Genomic DNA, 20,686 nt, shown 5'->3' with positions numbered 1-20,686 from the left:
AGAAATTGAGGGTAGGAAAAATAGGGGAAGGAGAGGAGAGATGAAAATGAAAAGCAGAAGAAGAGGAAGTGGAGGAAAGAGTGGAAGAGGAGGAGGAGGAAAGTGGAAGAGAAGGAGGAGCAGGAGGAGGAAGAGGATAATTATTTGATGAAGAAGACGAATTTTGACCAATGGAGGAAAGTAAATTATGGTTGAGAGAGAGAGAGAGAGAGAGAGAGAGAGAGAGAGAGAGAGAGAGAGAGAGAGAGAGAGAGAGAGAGAGAGAGAATGGTTGCAGATGGTGATGTATTAAAGAGGAAGGAATGCGGTTGCCGGCTATTAATAACAACGATTAGTTCTCTTCTGCGTGACCCTTGACCTCTCTCCGTATTGACCTGCCTCTCTCTCTCTCTCTCTCTCTCTCTCTCAGGTAAGCGGACAGGTAACAAGGCAGACAGGTATGGCGGCTTTCACTTTCACTGTCTATTAACACTAAAAGCAAAACGCTCCTGTCTATCCTTCCTCCTCCTCCTCCTCCTCCTCCTCCTCTTCTTCCTCTTTTTCTCCCACTTCTTCTTCTTCCTCCTCCTCGTGTTAAGAAATGAGGGATGGAGGTCACGAGGTCATCTGGTAACACTGATTGTGACCTCCTCCTTTTTTTTTCTTCTTCTTTGTCTTCTTCCTCCTCTCTTTACTCTCCCAACTCTTTGTCTTCCTTCTATTTTTCTCTTCCTCCCACACCCACCTTTCTTTCTCTTCGTGGTTGTTTTCCTCTTCCTCTTCTTCTTCTCCTCCTCCTCGTCCTCTGTCTTTTTCCTGCTTTTTATTTTTCTTCCTCCCATACACTCTTTTTTTCTCTTTGTGCTTCTTATCTTCCACACCAGCCTCCTCCTCCTCCTTTCCTTTTTCTTCTCCTACTTTCTTTTCTTTCTGTTTTTCTTTCTCTCCCACACTCTCCTCTCCTTTCTTCTCGTGCTTGCTATCTTCTTTACCAGCCTCCTCCTCTTCCTCATCCTCCTCCTCGGCAATTTGTCCGTCTTTGTGTGTGAAAGAGACACCTGTTTCTGTCACCTGTCCACCATAATTGTCACAGGTAAAGAGAGAGAGAGAGAGAGAGAGAGAGAGAGAGAGAGAGAGAGAGAGAGAGAGAGAGAGAGAGAGAGAGAGAGAGAGAGAGAGAGAGAGAGAGAGGGGGGGGGGGTAGGGTGGCAGCATACTCAAGTAAGGCCCAGATACGGCCTTAGATTATGCTGCCCGCTCTTGGATTTTTTTTATTTTTTTATACATCTTCACCTATGGTGCCTGTAGGCTTGTTTTGGAGGGGCCTGATGGTATGGCCCAGCCCGTTGTGGCGCAGGCAAGTGTTTACAGTGGCGCCATCTTGCACTGGCTCATGCTGCCCCTCCGGAGCTCATCTTTAATCCTAGAATCTAGAGTCCGGGTTGATGGGTGGTCTTCTGGACAGCATGTGGGTAGTCTTAGGCCACTCGGCGGCGGCTGAAAAATCCCAGCTTGGTGTCACCGGGCGGGGATCGAACTCGCGTCATCCTGAACGCGGCACTGTCACGCTAACCACTCAGTCACCGCCTCCCCTGGATGTCGTGTGCTGCCTCGCACAGCGAGACACTCGACGCCATCTAGCGACGGACACTGCGACTGGTGGATGCTGCAGAACCCCCAACCGGGCCGGAAACTCTCAGCTCCGTCGACTCCCTGGAACACCGCAGGGACGTATCTGCTCTTGTGGTGTTTCATAAGGCACAAGTGCGAGAAGTGCCACACCTGGCGGGCCTACGCCAGCCTCCGAGAGTCACCACGCGGGACACGAGAATGGTGCTATCTCGTGGTGACGCAGTAGAGGTGCCGCGTTCCCGCACCAGCCAGCACCAACGCACCTTGGCGGGAAGAGTCTGTCGGATGTGGAACATGTTCACGGCCAGTGTCCCAAACTCCCGGGAGATGAACACCCAAAAAATAAAACTGTCGGGCCACCACTGGAGGGGCTCATATATATATATCTATATATATATATATATATATATATTTATATATATATATATATATATACCTATATATATATATATATATATATATATATATATATATATATATATATATATATATATATATATATATATATATATATATATATATATATATATATATATATATATATATATATATATATATATATATATATATATATATATATATATATATATATATATATATATAAAGTTTATGTAGTTATTTTTTTATATAGATTTTATTCTGCCCTTTGAATAGGCAGCACACGACAGTGCACCTTTGGGTCTGTACATATTATATTTGTATATATGTTTACAGAGAGAGAGAGAGAGAGAGAGAGAGAGAGAGAGAGAGAGAGAGAGAGAGAGAGAGAGAGAGAGAGAGAGAGAGAGAGAGAGAGAGAGAAGAATCGAAGCAAGGAATAACATGCGAAGACAGAAATAGATCAGTGAATAATTTATCAGGCACGGTCTCTCTCTCTCTCTCTCTCTCTCTCTCTCTCTCTCTCATACCTGCATGCAAGAGACAATTCATGTGTTAAAAAGAGACTGCTATCGATTCCTCCCTTCCCCTCCCTTTGTCTTCCCTTCCTTCCCCCTCTTCCTCCCTTCCTCCTCCCTCTTTCTCCCTCAGACACTTCAACCCTCCTCCTCCTTCCTTCCCTTCCCTTCCCTTCCCTCCCTTCTCCCTTACAGAAACTTTAATCTTCCCCCGTATCTTCTCCCTTCCTCCTCCTCCCTCCCCGACACTTCAATTCCCCCCCCCCCCCCCACACACACCTCAAAGTCTTCTCTCTTCCCTTTCCTCCCCTTTTTTTTCCCTCTCTTCCTCTTACACTTAACACTTCCCTCCTCCTTCTCTCTTCCTTCCTCTCCTTCATAGAAACTTCACACGTCCCCTCTGTCCCTTCCCTCCCCTTCTTCTTCTTCTTCTTCCGTTTCCCCTTTTTCACCTTCTTTCCATTTTCCTTTCTTTGCACTTCACGTTTGTCCCTTTTTTTCCTTTCCCTTCCCCTCTCCCTTATTTTCCTCCTCTCTCCATTTCCTTTGTTCCTTATCTTATCTTCCCATCCCTTATGTACCCTGCCTCCCTTCCTTCTTCTCTTCACATATTCTGTCTTCCCCTCCTTCCCCGTCCTCTTTTTCCCTTTCCATTCTCCTCCCTTCTCCCATATTTTCCTCCTCTCTCCATTTCCTTTATTTCTTATCTTATCTTCCCATCACTTATGTACCCTGCCTCCCTTCCATCTCCTTCTCTCCCCACATTCTGTCTTCCCCTCCCTCCCCTTACCTTCCCCCTTTCTTCTCTCTCCAGACTCCTAACAATTCCTCCTCCTCCTCCTCCTCCTCCTCTTCCCTCCCACTTAACACATTCTCCTCGACTTTCCTCCCCTCCCTCCTCCTCCCCAATTCTTTACGCTACATTACCTTTTACTCTCTTCCCTTCACCCCCTTTCCCTCCCCTCCCCACCTACACCACCTCTTCCTTCTCTTATTCCTCCCCTCCCCTTCCTTCTTTCTCTGACTCCCCCTCCACCCTCCCTCTCCACTCTCCTTCCTTCTCTTTCTTCTCCCCCTTCACCCTCCCTTTCCCCTCCCCTTCCTTACCTTACTCCTTCCACTCCCCTGCTCCCTCTTTTTCCTTTCCTTCGACCCTCCCTTTTTCCTCCTCTTCCTTCTCTCACTCCTTCCCCTCCACCCTCCCTTTCTTTCCTCCTCCTCTTACTTACCCCTCCTCCTTCCTCTTCCCTTCCCCTTCCCTATAGCTCCCCTCCCCTCTCCGACAACTAACACCACCACCACCACCACCTTCTCCTCCTCCTCCCCCCCCCCATTTTTCCTCCCCCATTAACCTCCAACACTTAGCTTAACCCCATCTAATTAACCTTTAGTATATACACCCGCGCCCCCCACTGCCCCCCTCCTCCCTTCCCCCAACCCCCTCCCCCCGTTCCCCCCAAACGATATAATCTCTCGACTTTAAATACGCAATCCCCCTTCCCTCCTCCCCTCGTTCCCCCCCTCCTCCCTCCCCTCTGCTTTTGTTCACTACTTTCCCTTACTGCTGGAAGTGTGGAAAGGGGGATTAAGGGGAAAGGGTAAGGGGAAGGGGGAATAAAGTCAGGAAGGTGAGAGGGGAAAAGAGAGGGAAGGGGAAAGAAGGCGTGAGGGGAAAGTAAAGGGGGGAAGAAGGAAGTGAGGGGAAGAGGAAAGCGGAAAGGAGAAGGGGGGGGAAAGGGTAAGGGGAAGAAAAGGAACCCAGATAAAAAGAAAGGGAGGGAAAAGAAAGAAGGACGAGGTGAAGAGGATAATCATAAAGAGGAACCGGAGGGGAGGGGAGAGGAGGGGAGGGGAAGGGAGGAGAGGGGAGGGGAGAAGAGGGTGAGGGGAAGGAAAGGAAGAAAGATGACAAGGTGGGAAGGAGTAGGCAAGCGAAGGGGATAATTATGACGGGGAGGGAAGGGGAAGGAAGGGAAGGTGAGGGAAGGGAGGGGAAGGGAGAAGAGGGTGAGGGGAAGGAAGGGAAGAGAGGTGAAAAGGTATGAAGGAGGGGAAAGCGATGGGGGTTATTTTGACGGGGAGACAAGGGGAAGGAAAGGAAGGTGGAGGGAGGGAAGGGGAGGGGAGAAGAGGGTGAGGGGAAAGAAGGGAAGCGAGGTGAAAAGGTGTGAAGGAGAGGGAAAGCGATGGGGGTAATTTTGATGGGGAAGGAAGGGGAGGGGAAGGGGGGGGAGGGGGTAAACTAGGTTAGAGAATCAAGGTAGCGTGTGACCTTAATTTTGTGTGTGTGACGTCATTCCTCACGTGACATCAGCTCGTTTTTTTTTTTTTAATATTTGTTTTATTTTACGACTTAGATTCTTTTGTGTCTGTCTGTGCTTGTGTGTGTCTGTCTGTCTCATCTGCGTTGTTTCCAATCGTTGCTTGCCTGTCGGTTACTTTTCTGCGTAGTTACCAGTCTCTGTTTACCTGCGTGGCCTCCTCACCTGTGCCACCTTTAAATCAGCACGCCTGATTTATTATTCATTCTTTCGTTTCACATTAATAATTTCTTACTCTTCCTGTATTTGCTTTGAAGTCACTGCACTTTTGATTTATTTACTTTTTTTTATTCTTATATTATAATTTTTTTTTTTACGTTTCCGACTATGGCGCTTGTAGGCTTTCTTGGTGGGGCCCAGTGGTCGGCCCCAGCCAGTCATGGCGCAGGTTTAAAGTGGCGCCATCTTGCTTGGCTCATGGTGTCTCCCGTATTTCATCTTTGATCCTCTTTCAGAGCGAATCTAGAGCCCGTGTTGACAGGTGACCTTCAGGACAGCATGCGGGTAGTCTTAGGCCACTCGGCGGTGACTGGAAAATTCCCAGCCTGTTTTAGCGGCAGGGGGGACGCGAACCCTCGTCCTCCTGGACGCCCGCTGACCACTCAGCCACCGCCTCCCCTTTGACGGTGTCTGTGTCTGTCTGTATGCATGTCTGTCTGAGAATCCGGTTCATCTATTTGCCTTTGTCTGTCTATCTGTCTGTGGTGGCGGCGGGGTTATGAAGTTAGAGAAAACAATTAAAGTCCTTGTTAAATTCATGATTCTCTCTCTCTCTCTCTCTCTCTCTCCCCGTATATGATCTTAAGTGCATTTCTTATTTACGTCCTGCAATTCTTTATCTTTTTTTCTCTTTCTTTTCGTCATAAATTTCACTGGTATATTAATTTTGTCGAGAGAGAGAGAGAGAGAGAGAGAGAGAGAGAGAGAGAGAGAGAGAGAGAGAGAGAGAGAGAGAGAGAGAGAGATGCTTTATTCCCAGGGGCTCTAGACTTGAGTTAACTTTTTTCTTTCAATTATCAGAGCGAAGTGGGCTTGGAGGAGGAGGAGGAGGAGGAGGAGGAGGAGGAGGAAGAGAAGGAAACACGGAAACATGGAAGTGCAGGCAACATAAAACCTTTTGGCTCATTACGAGGTTGCCCGCTCTGGTGATTTAATCTGCTCGACAGTCACTTGGTGCCCGCAGAGCAGATGAAAGCACTTCGGTATCATAAAGAGATTGAGTCGCTTGAGTCGGAGGAGGAAAAAGAGGAGGAGAAATAAGATAATGATAATGATGACGATAATAACAATAATAATAATAACAATAACAATAACAATAATAATAACAATAATAATAATAATAATAATAATAATAATAATAATAATAATAATAAGAAAAATTAATATAGATTGAGAACGAAAAAAAATAAGGAGCGTAATTTTTGCCTTCAGAATAAAAAAGAAAAGAAAAAAAAGAAAAAAAAGAAAGAGGGAAGCAACAATTCAGGTGTGACGGATCCCTCAGGTGAATTAACTTTAAATTAGAGTCCAGGTGTTCATATAGGTAATTAAAGGCAGGTGAGGCAGGTGTAAACAGTTTTGGACAGCCAGGTAGAGGGAAGGTACACACACACACACACACACACACACACACACACACACACACATATACATATACATACACACGGATATTGATAGTGTTAGTTATGTAGAGAAATGAATACACACACACACACACACACACACACACACACACACACACACACACACACACACACACACACACAGCTAAATAAACACGGCCACCACCACCACCGCCGCCACTGTCACCCAAATACATCAGCGAAACAAACAAACAGACACACACAGACAGACGGACGGACAAGCGGACAGACTGACAGACAAACACAAACAGCGCTTCAGGCAGAGCAAACACGCCTCAGTACAACAAACAAACAGCAAACAAATTTTATTATAGAAAAAGAAAGAAGAGATAAAAAAGTAAACAACAACAGCCGATAACAGAGAGGAAAGAAGAAAAAGAAGAAGAAAAAGAACACTAAAAAGAAAACGAGAAATAAGAAGAAAAACAAGACAAAAAGAAAAATAGGTAAAAGAGAATAGAAGAAAATTGAAACGATGAAAACAACAGAGGAAAACGCGATAAAAAGAAAACAAGAAAATAGAAGTAAAGAAAAAAAAGCAAGAGGAAAACAAGATATAAAAAAAAACAAGAAAAAAAACACAAGAACGCAGAAAAAGAAAAAAACAAGAATGAAAGAAGACAAGAAAAAAAAAATGAAAAGAGAATAGAAGAAAATTGAAACGATGACAACAACAGAAAAAAGCGCGATAAAGAGAAAAGAAGAAAAATAGAAGAAAAGATAAAAAGAAAAGCAAGAAAACAAGATATAAAAAAAGAAAAAAAAACAAGAACGCAGAAAAAAGAAAGAAAAAAAAATGAAAGAAAAAAAAACGACAAAAAAAAGCAAACAACACCTGGCAACACGGATAACACGTCTTTTTTTTTGTATTTTAATCAACACGACAAAAAAAATTCTTGGTTTACAAATATAAAAGAAAAACAATAAAAAGTTAAAAGTATAGTATTGGCTCTTTCGCGCTTAGGTTCAGGGAGGAGGAGGAGGAGGAGTGTGACAGAAGACGAAACTTTTCACTCTCTGATTTACGATTGTGTTGTCGATTTTCATTGAGAGAGAGAGAGAGAGAGAGAGAGAGAGAGAGAGAGAGAGAGAGAGAGAGAGAGAGAGAGAGAGAGAGAAATAGTAGTCGCATTGCAAACGAAACCTCAATTAAAATGCACACACAAAAAAACCGAAACACACACACACACACACACACACACACACACACACACACACACACACACACACACGCAGCCATCTTGTGTTGAGAAAGGAAATCCAGCAACTCTAAACTTTTGATGCAAAGAACACGTCAGGAGCGACCCATGACGTGAAGACCCGCCAGCCAATTACGAGCCTCCCCGGTGATGACGTCAGAACCAGGGGACCAATCAGAGGCTTAGCTAGTGTCGCCATGAGGGAATCCACCAATGGGCGACGAGGATTAAGATTGACGTCACTTATTACGTTATCTCGGTGCCCGTTTGACCTTTCCCCGACGTAACGTAGAGGAAAATGTCAACAGCCAATCGCGTGGGAGTATTCCTCGTATCCCCGTGACGTCATGACCTGCGTCCACCAATGAGGGAAGAGGATTAGGAATAACAGCCTCTATGTTATTTTGGTACGTTTCGTGGCTTTTTATAACGAAATTGTGTTGGAAATGTCATGAGCCAATAGCGTGGGAGGATTCTCTTGATTATGACGTCATGGTTTAAAGGGCCAATGAGGGGGAGGGGGATTTTTGACGTCATGAATTGCGTCCACCAATGAGGGATGAGGATTAGGAATAACAGCCTCTTTACGTTATTTTGGTGCGTTTTGGGGCTTTTTATAACGCAACTGTGGTGGAAATGTTAAGAGCCAGCGTGGGAGGACTCGTTTCAATATTACATCATGACTTAAAGGGCAAATGAGGGAGGGGGATTATACATTTTCGGGCATTTTATAAAGCTGTGTGGTGGAAATGTCATCAGCCTAGCATGGGAGGATTCACTTTTTTATTACGTCATGGTTTAAAAGGCCAATGAGGGGGAAGGGGGATTTTTTTTTCTACAGCAAGGGAGACGGCTAAAAAAAAAAAAAAAAAAAAAAAAAAAAAAAAAAAAATCCTGTTAGGCGCCGCTCCAACAAAACGAGACAGAGGAAGAGGCCAAAAGAGAGGTCAATATCGGGGAAGGAGATTATATATGGAGGGATTATAGCTGACGTGACCTGTTATGTTATTTATGAGCAGATTCGGTCTTTGAATAATGCGGTGTGTGTGTGTGTGGGGGGGGGGGGGGGGGATGTTATCGGCCAGTCATCGGTTATCAGAGGGAGGGTTTGGGTGAGGTTATGAGTTAAGGACTATTGAATATGTGTTGGTTTTTAGTTTAATTCATTCCTTCTGCTTGTTTTCTTCTGTTTCTATCTCTTCCTTTTCCTTCTTCTTCTTCTTCTTCTTCTTCCTCCTCCTTTTCTTAGTTACTGAATTGTCAAACAGATCATAGGGCAAAAAGCTTTCAAATGGGTTTAACTTTTGCTTTATTTTAAGATTGATATTCACGTTTTTTACATCTGCTTATTTTCTTCTTTTTCTACTTGCTCTTTTTTACTTCCTCTTCTTCTTCTTTTTCCTCCTCCACCTCCTCTTCTTCTACTTCTTTTTCCTCTTCCTCCTCCTCTTCTTCTTTTTTTTTTCCTCTTCCACCTCCTCCTCCACTTCTTCTTCTTCTCCTTTTTCTTCTTCTTCTTCCTCCTCTTCCTCTTCTTCTTCTTCCTCCTCCTCTTCTTCATATTCTACTTCTTATTATTGTTATTATTATTTATCACAACGCAGTAGGTGGAAACGGAGGAGTGGAAATGGTATAAGTTTGACATCGTTTACACACTTACCTAAAACAGTTACCTTAGAGAGACTTACCTACGACACTTACCTAAAGCAGTTACCTTAGAGAGACTTACCTATGGCAGACTAACCCACAACACTTACCTTAGACCTATTTACCTAAGACAATAAAGAACCAAGGATAAAAGAGGATATAGCAAGAGTTAGATAATTAGACTAAACAAGGTCCGGCTAAAGTGATAGGATCCGGCGGTAGAGAATTAGGTTTCGAGTCTAATGAAATAATAATGTAATGGAGTTTAGCGCCGTGTTGTCCCCAGACGTAAACACATCTAGTAAAGTAATAATTATAATAAAGCGAAATGCAATTGACTTTCACTTCACGGAATGAGTAAATATCTGACACACGAAGAAATTTGAGGAAGTAATATACGAGGAAAGAAAAAAAAAAGTAAGAGATGAGAAATGAATGAAGGAAAGGAAAACAGATAAAAATAGAAGAAATATGATGAAACTAATATGTGAGGGAAGAAAAAAGTAAAGAGGAAAGATGATAAATGAATGAAAGAAAGGAAAATAACCGTAAAAATTGATGAATTGATAAAAGGAAAGAAAAAAGAATGAGATGAAAAGTGAATAAAGGAAAGGGAAATAACGGAAAAAATGATAAACTAATAAAAAAAAAAAAAAAATAAAAAAGAATGAGATGAAAATGAATAAAGGAAAGGGAAATAAGAGTAAAAAAATGATGAACTAATAAGAGGAAAGAAAAAAGAATGAGATGAAAATAAATAAAGGAAAGGAAAATAACAGAAAAAAATGATGAACTAAAAACTGGAAAGAAAAAAAGTGAGATGAAAATAGATAAAGGAAAGGAAAATAACAGAAACAAATGATGAACTAAAAACAGGAAAGAAAAAGAATGAGATGAAAAATGAATAAAGGAAAATTAGAGGAAAAGATAATATGATAAAAAAGTAATAGATGAGGAATGAAAAAGAATAAAAGAGAAAGATGAGAGAGAATAAAGGAAAACAAAAGTAGATAAACAATGATGAATTAATAAAAATGAAGAAAATAGGAATATGAGAAAAAAGATAAATCGTTAAAGAAAGAAAACGAGTATGAAAAAGAAGAAAATTTAAAAAAAAAAGAAAAAAAAAGAAAAATATGAGAAATTAATAAATGTGAACAGGAAAGAAAACAGATAAAAATAAAATAACTGAATAAAGAAAAGTGTAAAAGAAAGAACAATAATATAAAAGAAAAATAAATAAAGAAAATTGACTATAGAGGAAAACAACAAAACAAAAAAAGCCAATATACAGAGTGAAAAAGGGGAAAAGAAAATAAGCGAATCCGTGAATGCAGAGAAAAAAAGGAAAAAAAAAGTTAATAAAGAAAAAGGGATGCATGCTCTCTCTCTCTCTCTCTCTCTCAAGGAAAAAAAAAGTTAATAAAGAAAAAAGGTATACATGCGCTCTCTCTCTCTCTCTTCCACTCCATTCTCCTACATGCACTTGCCTCCATTCTCTTTCTCAATGCTTTTCTTTCATTCTATTTTCTCCCTCCTTTCATCTCTTATACAAAATGCATTCTCTCTCTCTCTCTCTCTCTCTCGTTCTATAAATAAAGCGAAGCAAAAGGCGGAAAAATGCAAACGAGAAGAAAAAGCTATAGATAATCGATAAGAGAGAGAGAGAGAGAGAGAGAGAGAGAGAGAGAGAGAGAGAGAGAGAGAGAGAGAGAGAGAGATTATAAATATCCCTCAAGGTCGCAGGTCAGGCGGAAGAGGTCATGGGTTAAAAAATATGTATTGTAGAGGTGATATGTAAAAAGAGAAAAAAAAACGAGAGAAAAACAGGTATGAAACGCGTCTCGATAAGAAAGAAAAAAAAACCATGTATTAAAGATTATGATCAAAACGTTCGATAACGAAAAAAATAATAAAATGAAAAGAAAAAAAATGATTAATGTGAAGTATTTTTGGCAAGTTTCCTTTTGATTTTGTTTTTGTAAAGGAAATAAAATAAAAAATACTGAGAGAGAGAGAGAGAGAGAGAGAGAGAGAGAGAGAGAGAGAGAGAGAGAGAGAGAGAGAGAGAGAGAGAGAGAGAGAGAGACTATGAAAGACGAGAAAGATAAACAAAGAAAGAACGAATAAAACAAAAGAAATAATGATACCAGCAGAGAGAGAGAGAGAGAGAGAGAGAGAGAGAGAGAGAGAGAGAGAGAGAGAGAGAGAGAGAGAGAGAGAGAGAGAGAACTGTAGTGTGTAGATATTTCAACTATGTACGTGAAACTCTGTGAGTGTGTACGTATGCATGTGTACCTCCTCTTTCCCTCCATTCTCTTCCTCCTCCTCCTCCCCTTTCTCTCCCTTCCTTCCTCTTCCTCCCCATTACCACCCTACCCTCCTCTTCTCTTCCTTTCCCTCCCTTCCCTTCCCTTCCCTTCCCTTCCTCCCCTTTCCCTCCTTCCCGTTTCCTTGCCTTCCCTTCTCTACCTCCCCCTTTCCCTCCATTCCTTCCTTCTCTCCTTTCCTTACCTTCCCTCCTTCCTTCCCCTTTCCCTCCCCTCTTCTTCCTCCTCCTTTCCTTCTCTTCCCTCCTCTTCCTCTCCGTTTCTCTCCCTTCTCTCGTCTTCCTCCCTACCCTACTCTTCTCTTCCTTTCCCTTCCTTCCTTCCTCTTCCTCCCCTTTTCCTCCTCTTCTCTTCCTCCCCCTTTCTCTCCCTTCCCATCTCTTCCTCCTCCTTTATCTTCCCTTCCCTTCTCTTTCTCCCCGTTTCCCTACCTTACCTTCTTTTCCTCCCCTTTCCTCGTTTTCCAACCCCTTCCCTCCTCTTCCTCCCCCTTTTCCCTCCCTCCCTTCTCTTCTCTTCCTCTCCCTCCCTTCACTCGTCCTTTCTCACACTTTCCCTCCCTCCTCCTCCTCCTCCTTCACCTTCCCTTCCCTTCCCTCCTCCCCCTCACCTTTCCCTCACCCCTTACCTTTCTAATTAGCTAATTGCCCACACCTGAGGCCCGTCACGGCAGGTAAGGAAGAGGGCGAGTCGTAGCGGCGTTAGGAAGACACTAAATTGCGGCTGCCTGACCTTTTATTGCTGCCGTCAGGAGTGTGTGTGTGTTCGTGTGTGTGTGTGTGTGTGTGTGTGTGTGTGTGCGTCATTCCATAAACAGTAATGCCCACCTGAAGTGCTCATTCTGAAGGTTAATGTTGATTCTCTTCTCCCTCCCGTGACCCCCCCCAACCACCACCACCTCCACCTCCACCTCCACCACTACCTCTACTTTTGCCAATATTACCACCATCACCACCACCACCACCACTGCTTTCACTACCACTATGCACTCTTAAAATCTTGAATGATAATAATAATAATAATAGTAATAATAATAATGAAGGCAAGTTTTATTTAGGATGTTGGGGATGAAAAATAAGAAAAGATGAAGGAAACGGAGGAGGAGGAGGAGGCATACAAATACAAACAAACAAGAAAAAGAGGAAAAGAAAGAGAATGAAGGAGGAGGAAGACCAAGAGGAAAAGAGAATACTAATAAGGCAGAAATATAAACGAAAAATACAAGGAGAAAGAAGCGAAGGAGAAAGGAAAGAAGGAAGAGAGAAGAAGAAGGGGATCATAGGAGTAGGAAAAGAGAAGGAGAAAATGGTGAAGGATTTGAGATTTGAAAGAAAGGACGAAATAATTGGAGGATACGAATGGTATAAGAGAAAGGAGGAGGAAGAGGAGAGAAAGTAAAAGAGAAGAAATAGAAGTAAAGAAAAACAAAAAAAGGAGACTTGGATAATGTTTGTGGCGGAGTTGGTGGAATCTTTATGATGGGAGTAATATTTCTGATGGAGGAGGAGGAGGAGGAAGAGGAGGAAGAGGAAGAGTAGGAGGAGAAGGAGGAGGCCATGTTGACAGTAATGGTTGCCTGAGACGAATCTTAATCTGGACACACACACACACACACACACACACACACACACACACACACACACACACACACACACTCGCTCCCCCTTTCCCAAACGCTCAATATCCCAAAATTGAAAAGAAAACGAAAATATAGAAAGAGGAAAAAGGTGGAAAGGTGCACGGGAGTTAATTTCGCTGAAAGAGAGAGAGAGAGAGAGAGAGAGAGAGAGAGAGAGAGAGAGAGAGAGAATAAAAGGGATAAAGAAATAAAAATAAAGGCAAAGAAGACAAAGAAATAAATGAAAAAAGTATGTATAAGAACAAAAAAAGGAATTAAAAGACAAAAATAAAGGAAGAAAATCATAAAAAATAGGTTAAATAGGTTTGCCAAGAGAGAGAGAGAGAGAGAGAGAGAGAGAGAGAGAGAGAGAGAGAGAGAGAGAGAGAGACTATAAAACGATAAATGACCAATAAAAAAAAAAATAAACGGGAGGGCCAAAAAGTGTTTCAGATTCTCTCTCTCTCTCTCTAAAAAAAAAAAAAAAATAAAAAAAAAAAATAAAAAAAAATTGAAGTGAAGCAACGAACGGAGCTTTAACGTATCGAATCCGTCATGTTTCGAAGCTTCGGTCATAAAAAAAGGTCGTAATTAGCTGTATTTTTCTCTCTATAATTAAAAGCAGCCAGGATGAAATAGGTCGATACTAATTAGCCTTTGTAGAGCATTTTTCATTATAATTTTTTTTTTTTGGTTCAGATTCGATAGTAAGGTTTTTGTTTTCGTTTAATTTTAGGAGTATTTTTTTTTAAATTGGAAGTTTAGGAATATTTTAATTTTTCGTTTTTTTTTTTGTTATTTTGTTTTCGAAGTTTCGGAGTATTTTTTCATTTATTCGTTTTATTGTTTTTTTTTTGAAGGTTTGGAGCATTTTCTCTCGTTCAGTTCAGAAGTATTTACATTTTATTTTATTTATTTTTTGTTTGTTTTTCGAAGCGTAAGCGCAGTTTATTTTTTTTCGTTGTTTTTTATATTCGAAGTTTAGGAGTATTTTTCATTTTTTGTAGTTTTTTTGGGTTCCTTTTTTGGTTTTCGAAATTTAAGAGTATTTTCAAGCTGTTTTTCGAAATTTAGGAACGAACATTGAAAGCCGAACTGGGCCGAAGCGAAAATGGGAGAAAAGGAACGTAGATTAGAGGAACAATTTCGTTTGATTACTTGCGTGAGGAAGATTGTGAGATTAGGACTCTCTCTCTCTCTCTCTCTCTCTCTCTGCCATATTTTCTTTCAATCAACAAACTCACAACAACAATCTGTACAATCTCTCTCTCTCTCTCAATGCCATATTTTCTTTCAATCAACAAACTCACAACAACAATCTGTACAATCTCTCTCTCTCTGCTTCATTCTTTTATTGATTTTTTTCATATTTTCCTTCCTTCTTTCTAATTTGTCTTTTCGTTTATCTATTTTCTCTTGTTTTCTTTCCTTCTTTCTTTTGTTTCTCTTTCTCTAATTTGTTTTGCTCTTCGATTGCTTCTTTCCTTGTTTCGTTTCATCATTCCTCGTTTTTCTTTCACTTTCTTTCTATTTTTCTCGTTTCGTTCTCTCTCTCTCTCTCTCTCTCTCTCTCTCTCTCCCCTACATTCTTTCCGCGCCATTTGAGTGGAAGGGACGAGAGTGATAAAGAAGAGGAAGTGAAAAAGGTCAATAATCTTTAAAGGAAGCAAGAGAGAGAGAGAGAGAGAGAGAGAGAGAGAGAGAGAGAGAGAAAAACGAGAAAAAAAAGAAAAGTGAAAGAAAAACGAGGAATGATGAAAGAAAGAAGGAATTAAAGAAGAAAACAAATGAAAGAAAGAGAAAGAGAAAAACGAAAAAAAGAATGAAATAAAAGAAAAAAAGATAAATGAAGACAAATTAGGAAAGAAGGAATGAAAATGCAACAATAAAAAAACACTGAATCAGAGAGAGAGAGAGAGAGAGAGAGAGAGAGAGAGAGAGAGAGAGATCCATGCCCCCGTTTAACCAGCACAGAAAAAAAAAAATATATGCATAAAATATACGAACGTGTTTTTTTTATTCATTAATTAATTAGTTTCCTTTCATATATTTACGCGTTTCTTTTTGCTTTCTTTACTCTCTCTCTCTCTCTCTCTCTCTCTCTCCTTTCGTTTACTATTTTTTTACGTAACTTAAATGTTTTTCCCCCTTTTCATTCTTTTTCCTTAATGTTTTCACCCTTTTCCTTATGTATTCTATTTTTTTTTCACTTTTCCTTATATATATTCTTACCCTTTTCATCGTCTTCCTCACACACACACACACACACACACACACACACACACACACACACACACACACACACACACACACATCCTTTTCCTTATAGAGTTCTCATCCTTTTCATCCTCTTCCTAAAACATTATCATCTCTTTTTTACCCTTTTCCTTATTTTTTCACTCCTCACCCTTTTTTTTTATATATTCTTACCTTTTCCAATGTTTTCCACCAACTCCCTCACCCTAATGCTACCCTTTTCTCACCCTTGTTCACCTTTACACCCTTTCCATTACACACGTCTGCTTCTTTTTCCTCCTTTTCCTCACCTTATTCACCCTCTTCCTTCCATTTTCGCAAACTTTTCCTCACACCTTTCCATCCTTCTCACCTTTTGTTCCCCTTTTCCTCACCCTTTCCACACACTTTTCCTCACACCTTTCCATCGTTCTTACCTTTTGTTCCCCTTTTCCTCACCCGTTCCACACCCTTGTCACACATTTCCTTACATATTTTCACCCCACTTCTCCCTTTCCTTCCCCTTTTCCTCACACCTCTTCACCATTCCCACGTTTGCTATGATTTCCTATACCCAACGAGGAAGGAAGAGACGGGCCAGGGGGGGGATGGGGAGGGGAAGGGGAAGGAGGAAAGGGAAAGGGGGGTAGGGTTCAGTGGTCACCTGACGTGTATTGATTACCTGTCCGCCAGGTGGGGCAAGGTTGGGGGGTCAGGGAGACAGGTGAGATGGGGGGCGAAGGGGGGAAGGGGGTGAAGAGTGGGGGGCATAGGTAGTAATGGGAATGGACAGGTGAAGGGCGGAAGAAGGGAATGTGGTGAAGGGGAAGGAAGGAGGTGAAGGAAGAGAGGAAAGAACGGAAAAGAGAAAGAAGATGATGATGAGGAGGAGGAGAAAGGAAAGTAAAGGGAGATAGAAGGGAATGTGATGAAGGGGAAGGAAGGAGGTGAAGGAAGAGAGGAAAGAAGGGAAAAGAGAAAGATGATGATGATGATGATGGGGAGGAGAAAGGAAAGTGAAGGGAGATAGAGGGGAATGTGATAAAGGGGAAGAAAGGACGTGAAATAGGAGAACAGGAGGAAAAAAAGTCGAGAAAAGAGAAACAAAAGAGGAGAAAGTAGAGTAGAAGGAAAGAAGAGAGAGGAGAAAACCGAAAGAGGAAGAAGAAAATAATAGGAAAAAAAGAAAAGAAAAGAAAAAGGAAGAAGAAAAAGATGTAAGAAGGGAGGAAGAAAAACAGAAAAGAGAAAACAAAATCAAATGAAGAAGAAAAAGAGGAAAAGAAAAAGACAACCAAAAGAGGAAGAAAAAGACGAAAGAAAAGAAAAGAAGAGGAAGAGGAGGAGGAGGAGAAAGGAAAGATGAGAACAAGACAATTAAAAAACATTAAAAAATAATAAATAAATAATGGAAATCAGCAGCTGTACCTTGACACGCCGAGAGAGAGAGAGAGAGAGAGAGAGAGAGAGAGAGAGAGAGAGAGAGAGAGAGAGAGAGAGAGAGTTATTTTGGTTAGAGTGTACACGTGGGTGGGGTACATACTACTCTCTCTCTCTCTCTCTCTCTCTCTCTCTCTCTCTCTCTCTCTCTCTCTTAGTGTAGTGAATAATAAACACGCAACAACAACAACAACAATAACATCTTTCTCTTTTATTTATTTTCCAGGTGAGTGTCTGTCTGTCAGTGTTGCCACATCCACGACACAACACAACACAAAGGATTCAACAGCGTCAAGGTTGGTAACACTGCTTCGCTATGGCCAAGACTGCTGTTACTACTCTTGCTGTTTTTGTCGTTTGCTGTTTTTCCTGTTTTCTTTTTATCTGGCAACGCTGAGCTCAAAGTTTATTTCTGAATCGTTTGAAAGTTGAGTCATTAAGAGTGAAAGTAAAAGTAGGAGTTGAAAGTAAGAGTGAAAGTGTAAGTGTGCGATATAAACAAACAGATTTACTTAAGTGCTGCAGATTACTTTTATTTTCTCAACTTTTGGAAACTATAAGCAACGATGACTTAACTTTTTTCTTTTTCTTTTTTCCTTTGTATGCTTGCGTTTTTTTTTTTTTCTTTTTTTACAGCAGTCAGTTCAAGGGCATAAAAAAAGGAAACAAATGTGAAAAAAAGAGTCCGCTACTCACTGCTCCAAAACTACATGAAACAGAACAAAGAAACATAGGTGTAAGGTGTGACCAACAAACAAACAAAGGTGTCAGATATGGCGGGCTTGCATTTTTCATTGTTAGTTTTTGCCCTTGAGTTGCATCCGTAGCTGTGAAAAAACAATCAAAAAAAGGAACAAAGATGTCAAATATATATATAAAAAAACATGTCATATTAGAACAAAGAAAGATTTACTAAGGTGCTCGAACTGGACTTTTTTTATATCTTTTTTTTATGCAAGGATGACCAATATTTTTTCGCGTTTCAATTATTATTTTTATTTTTCGTGTTCATATTCATTAGTTCCTTCATTCATCGACTGTTAATATTGCTACTGTTCTTTTCTTTTGTTTATCTAGGAACGAAGAATTGTATATATATTTCTTTTATTTCCATTATTCATCTAAGAACGTTAACCTATTACCATGCTTTTCTTTACTTTTATTATCTAGGAACGAGGGACAGTTTTTCTTTTCTTTTGTTTATCTAGAAACGCAGAATTGTATATATATTTCTTTTATTTCAATTATTCATCTAAGAACGCTAAACTTTTACAATGCCTTTCTTTACTTTTATTATCTAGGAACGAAGGAGTTATTTTTTTTCTCCTTTTCTCTCCTTGATCTATCTAGGAACAAAGGACATTTTTTATTTTCTTTGTTTATGCAAGAGAGAAGAACAACGAATTTTCTCCATTTCTTGTCTATATTAATCCAGGATGGCGGAGCACCTCTTTATTATTTTATTTTATTTGTCTATCCAGAATAAAAATCAACATCTTATTTTATGCATCCCTTCCTTAATTAATTCAGGAACTAAGCACAAACTTTTTTTTTTATTCCGGAAGCGCTTGAAACTGTACTCATAATTAAGGGGAAAAACAACACCAAAAAAACAAAGCACATAAATAAAAAAATAAGTACAAATGCGAGTTAGAAAGAAAGAAAGATTTACTGAAGAGCTGGAGCGGGACACATTTATTTTCTCCTCTTTACTTTCCGCATTTCATATTTATTTTAAACTTTAAATTGAGGTTATTAAAAAGGGTCCAACAGCTATATTTACTACCTTTTACGGAGGCTATCGATATTATTATTATTATCATTATTATTAACTTCATTAGAGGCACGGGTTATAATACTTCAAGCTCTATAAAGGATGAGACACTTTTTTAACAGTCTATTAATGGAGTGATTATTTATACTACAACTACTATTACTACTACTACTACTACTACTTTTACTACAACTACTATCACCATTCCTTCTTACCTCCCTTTTTCCCACCCAAATTCACCTTTTTTCTTACATTTGTGCCTTTCCATCCTTTTCCTTACTACTACTACTACTACTGTTATCGTTATCGCAGCGCCCCGGATTAGAAGCTTCCGAACACTAAAAGGTCGAGTTCTGATTTCCCTGTCCCAATAATTACCTTCATTTATCCGTTACCTCAAAACCAATCAATCAATTAATCAGAAAAAAATAACAGGTGAAACACGTGCCTTTTAATTTCAGAGAGAGAGAGAGAGAGAGAGAGAGAGAGAGAGAGAGCCCAAGAAACAAAGAAAAGAAACAGCAAAGAAGATTAAGGAAAAGAGAAAGATAAAAATATAATAAAAATAAACGAAAGAAGCAATTAAACAAGCAAGCACACACACACAGAGAGAGAGAGAGAGAGAGAGAGAGAGAGAGAGAGAGAGAGAAGGGGAGCGAGTCGATAGTAGTCTGGTAACACTGTCGCCATGCATAATGAAGGGAAGGAGTGGACCCGATATGGCAACACTGAGGAGGAATGAGGGGTGGGGGGAGGGAGGGGGAGGGGAGAGCTTTCCACGAACTTATTACTGGCAACACTGGCCGATTCGTGTGTGTTCGTGCGTGAGTGTGTGTGTGTGTGTGAGAGAGAGAGAGAGAGGATCTTACGAACATTGATCCGGAAATATTTTAAATCTATAATCTTCTCTCTCTCTCTCTCTCAGTTCGTTTGTTTTATTGATATTTTTCTTTTTCGTTCCTTTCATTATTTATTTTTCTTCCCGTTTATTGTTTTTTTTCTCTTCTTTCCTTCATTTTCTTGTTTCTTTCTTTCTCCCTCATTTATGTTCTTTAATTGCTTCTTTCTTTGTTTCTTTGTTCATTTTTCTATTTCCCTTTATCTTTGTTCTCGTATCTCTCTCTCTCTCTCTCTATCTAACTTGCACCCGACACGTTTCATATTTCACAGAGTTCCATTTACCTCCCATTCACGGATTACCTTCTCCTCCTCCTCCTCCTCCTCCTCCTCCTCTTCCTCCTCCTCTCCTTACCTGTCCCTGTGTCAATAAGGCTTCACGCGGGTAATGAAAAATGACATTCACCTCATGACTCGCCTGGTGTCCTCTCTCTCTCTCTCTCTCTCTCTCTCTCTCTCTCTCTCTCTCTCTCTCTCTCTCTCTCTCTCTCTCTCAGTATATGCTAAACCGAAACCAATCCCTCTATGCACATACTCAACTCTAATTATACTCTCTCTCTCTCTCTCCGCGTCTCGGTCTTTCTCTCACTCTCTCGTCTGTAACAAATAGCTGAGAGAGAGAGAGAGAGAGAGAGAGAGAGAGAGAGAGAGAGAGAGAGAGAGAGAGAGAGAGAGACGGTGAGGCCTAAAGGCGTCTAGACAGAGGGGAGGAATGTATGGACTGAGGGGAGGAGGAGGAGGAGGAGGAGGAAAGGCAGAGGTCATGAGGTACAAGTTGGTTCGTAGTAGTAGTAGTAGTAGTAGTAGTAGTAGTAGTAGTGTTAGGAGGAAAAGGAAGAGCTTGAAAATACTAACACTACTTCTAATAACATCATCATCAGTAACAACAACAAGAACAACAACAACAAAGTGGTAGTGATATTAGTTAGGAGGGAAAGTATGTTCAATATCACTAACAACAACAACAACAACAACAAAACAAACTATATTAGTCTTGATAGCTTCCTCTCTTTATCTGGCAACGCTGAGATCAAAGTCTATTTCGGAATCGCTTGAAAGTTTATCCAAGTAAAGG

At 40.6% G+C, this 20,686-nt stretch overlaps 1 protein-coding gene across 6 annotated transcripts in view; it reads left to right on the top strand.

Annotated features, from left to right (window-relative positions):
* LOC126999348 (serine/arginine repetitive matrix protein 1-like) overlaps window positions 1-20,686 on the top strand; it is a 122,112-nt gene that overhangs the window by 30,469 nt on the left and 70,957 nt on the right. For 3 of the 6 annotated variants that reach the window (XM_050861874.1, XM_050861873.1, XM_050861876.1), the window contains one exon: window positions 17,167-17,236. The exons of the other annotated variants lie outside the window; for them this stretch is intronic. The gene's annotated coding sequence lies outside the window, so the exon portion shown is untranslated. The remainder of the gene's footprint in view (window positions 1-17,166; window positions 17,237-20,686) is intronic. 6 annotated transcript variants of the gene reach the window in all.

The sequence above is a fragment of the Eriocheir sinensis genome, chromosome 16 (genome assembly GCF_024679095.1).
Source record: "Eriocheir sinensis breed Jianghai 21 chromosome 16, ASM2467909v1, whole genome shotgun sequence".
Classification (NCBI taxonomy): Eukaryota; Metazoa; Arthropoda; class Malacostraca; order Decapoda; family Varunidae; genus Eriocheir; species Eriocheir sinensis.
Note: the sequence above shows the minus strand (reverse complement) of the source record. Positions and strands in the feature narration are given on the sequence as shown.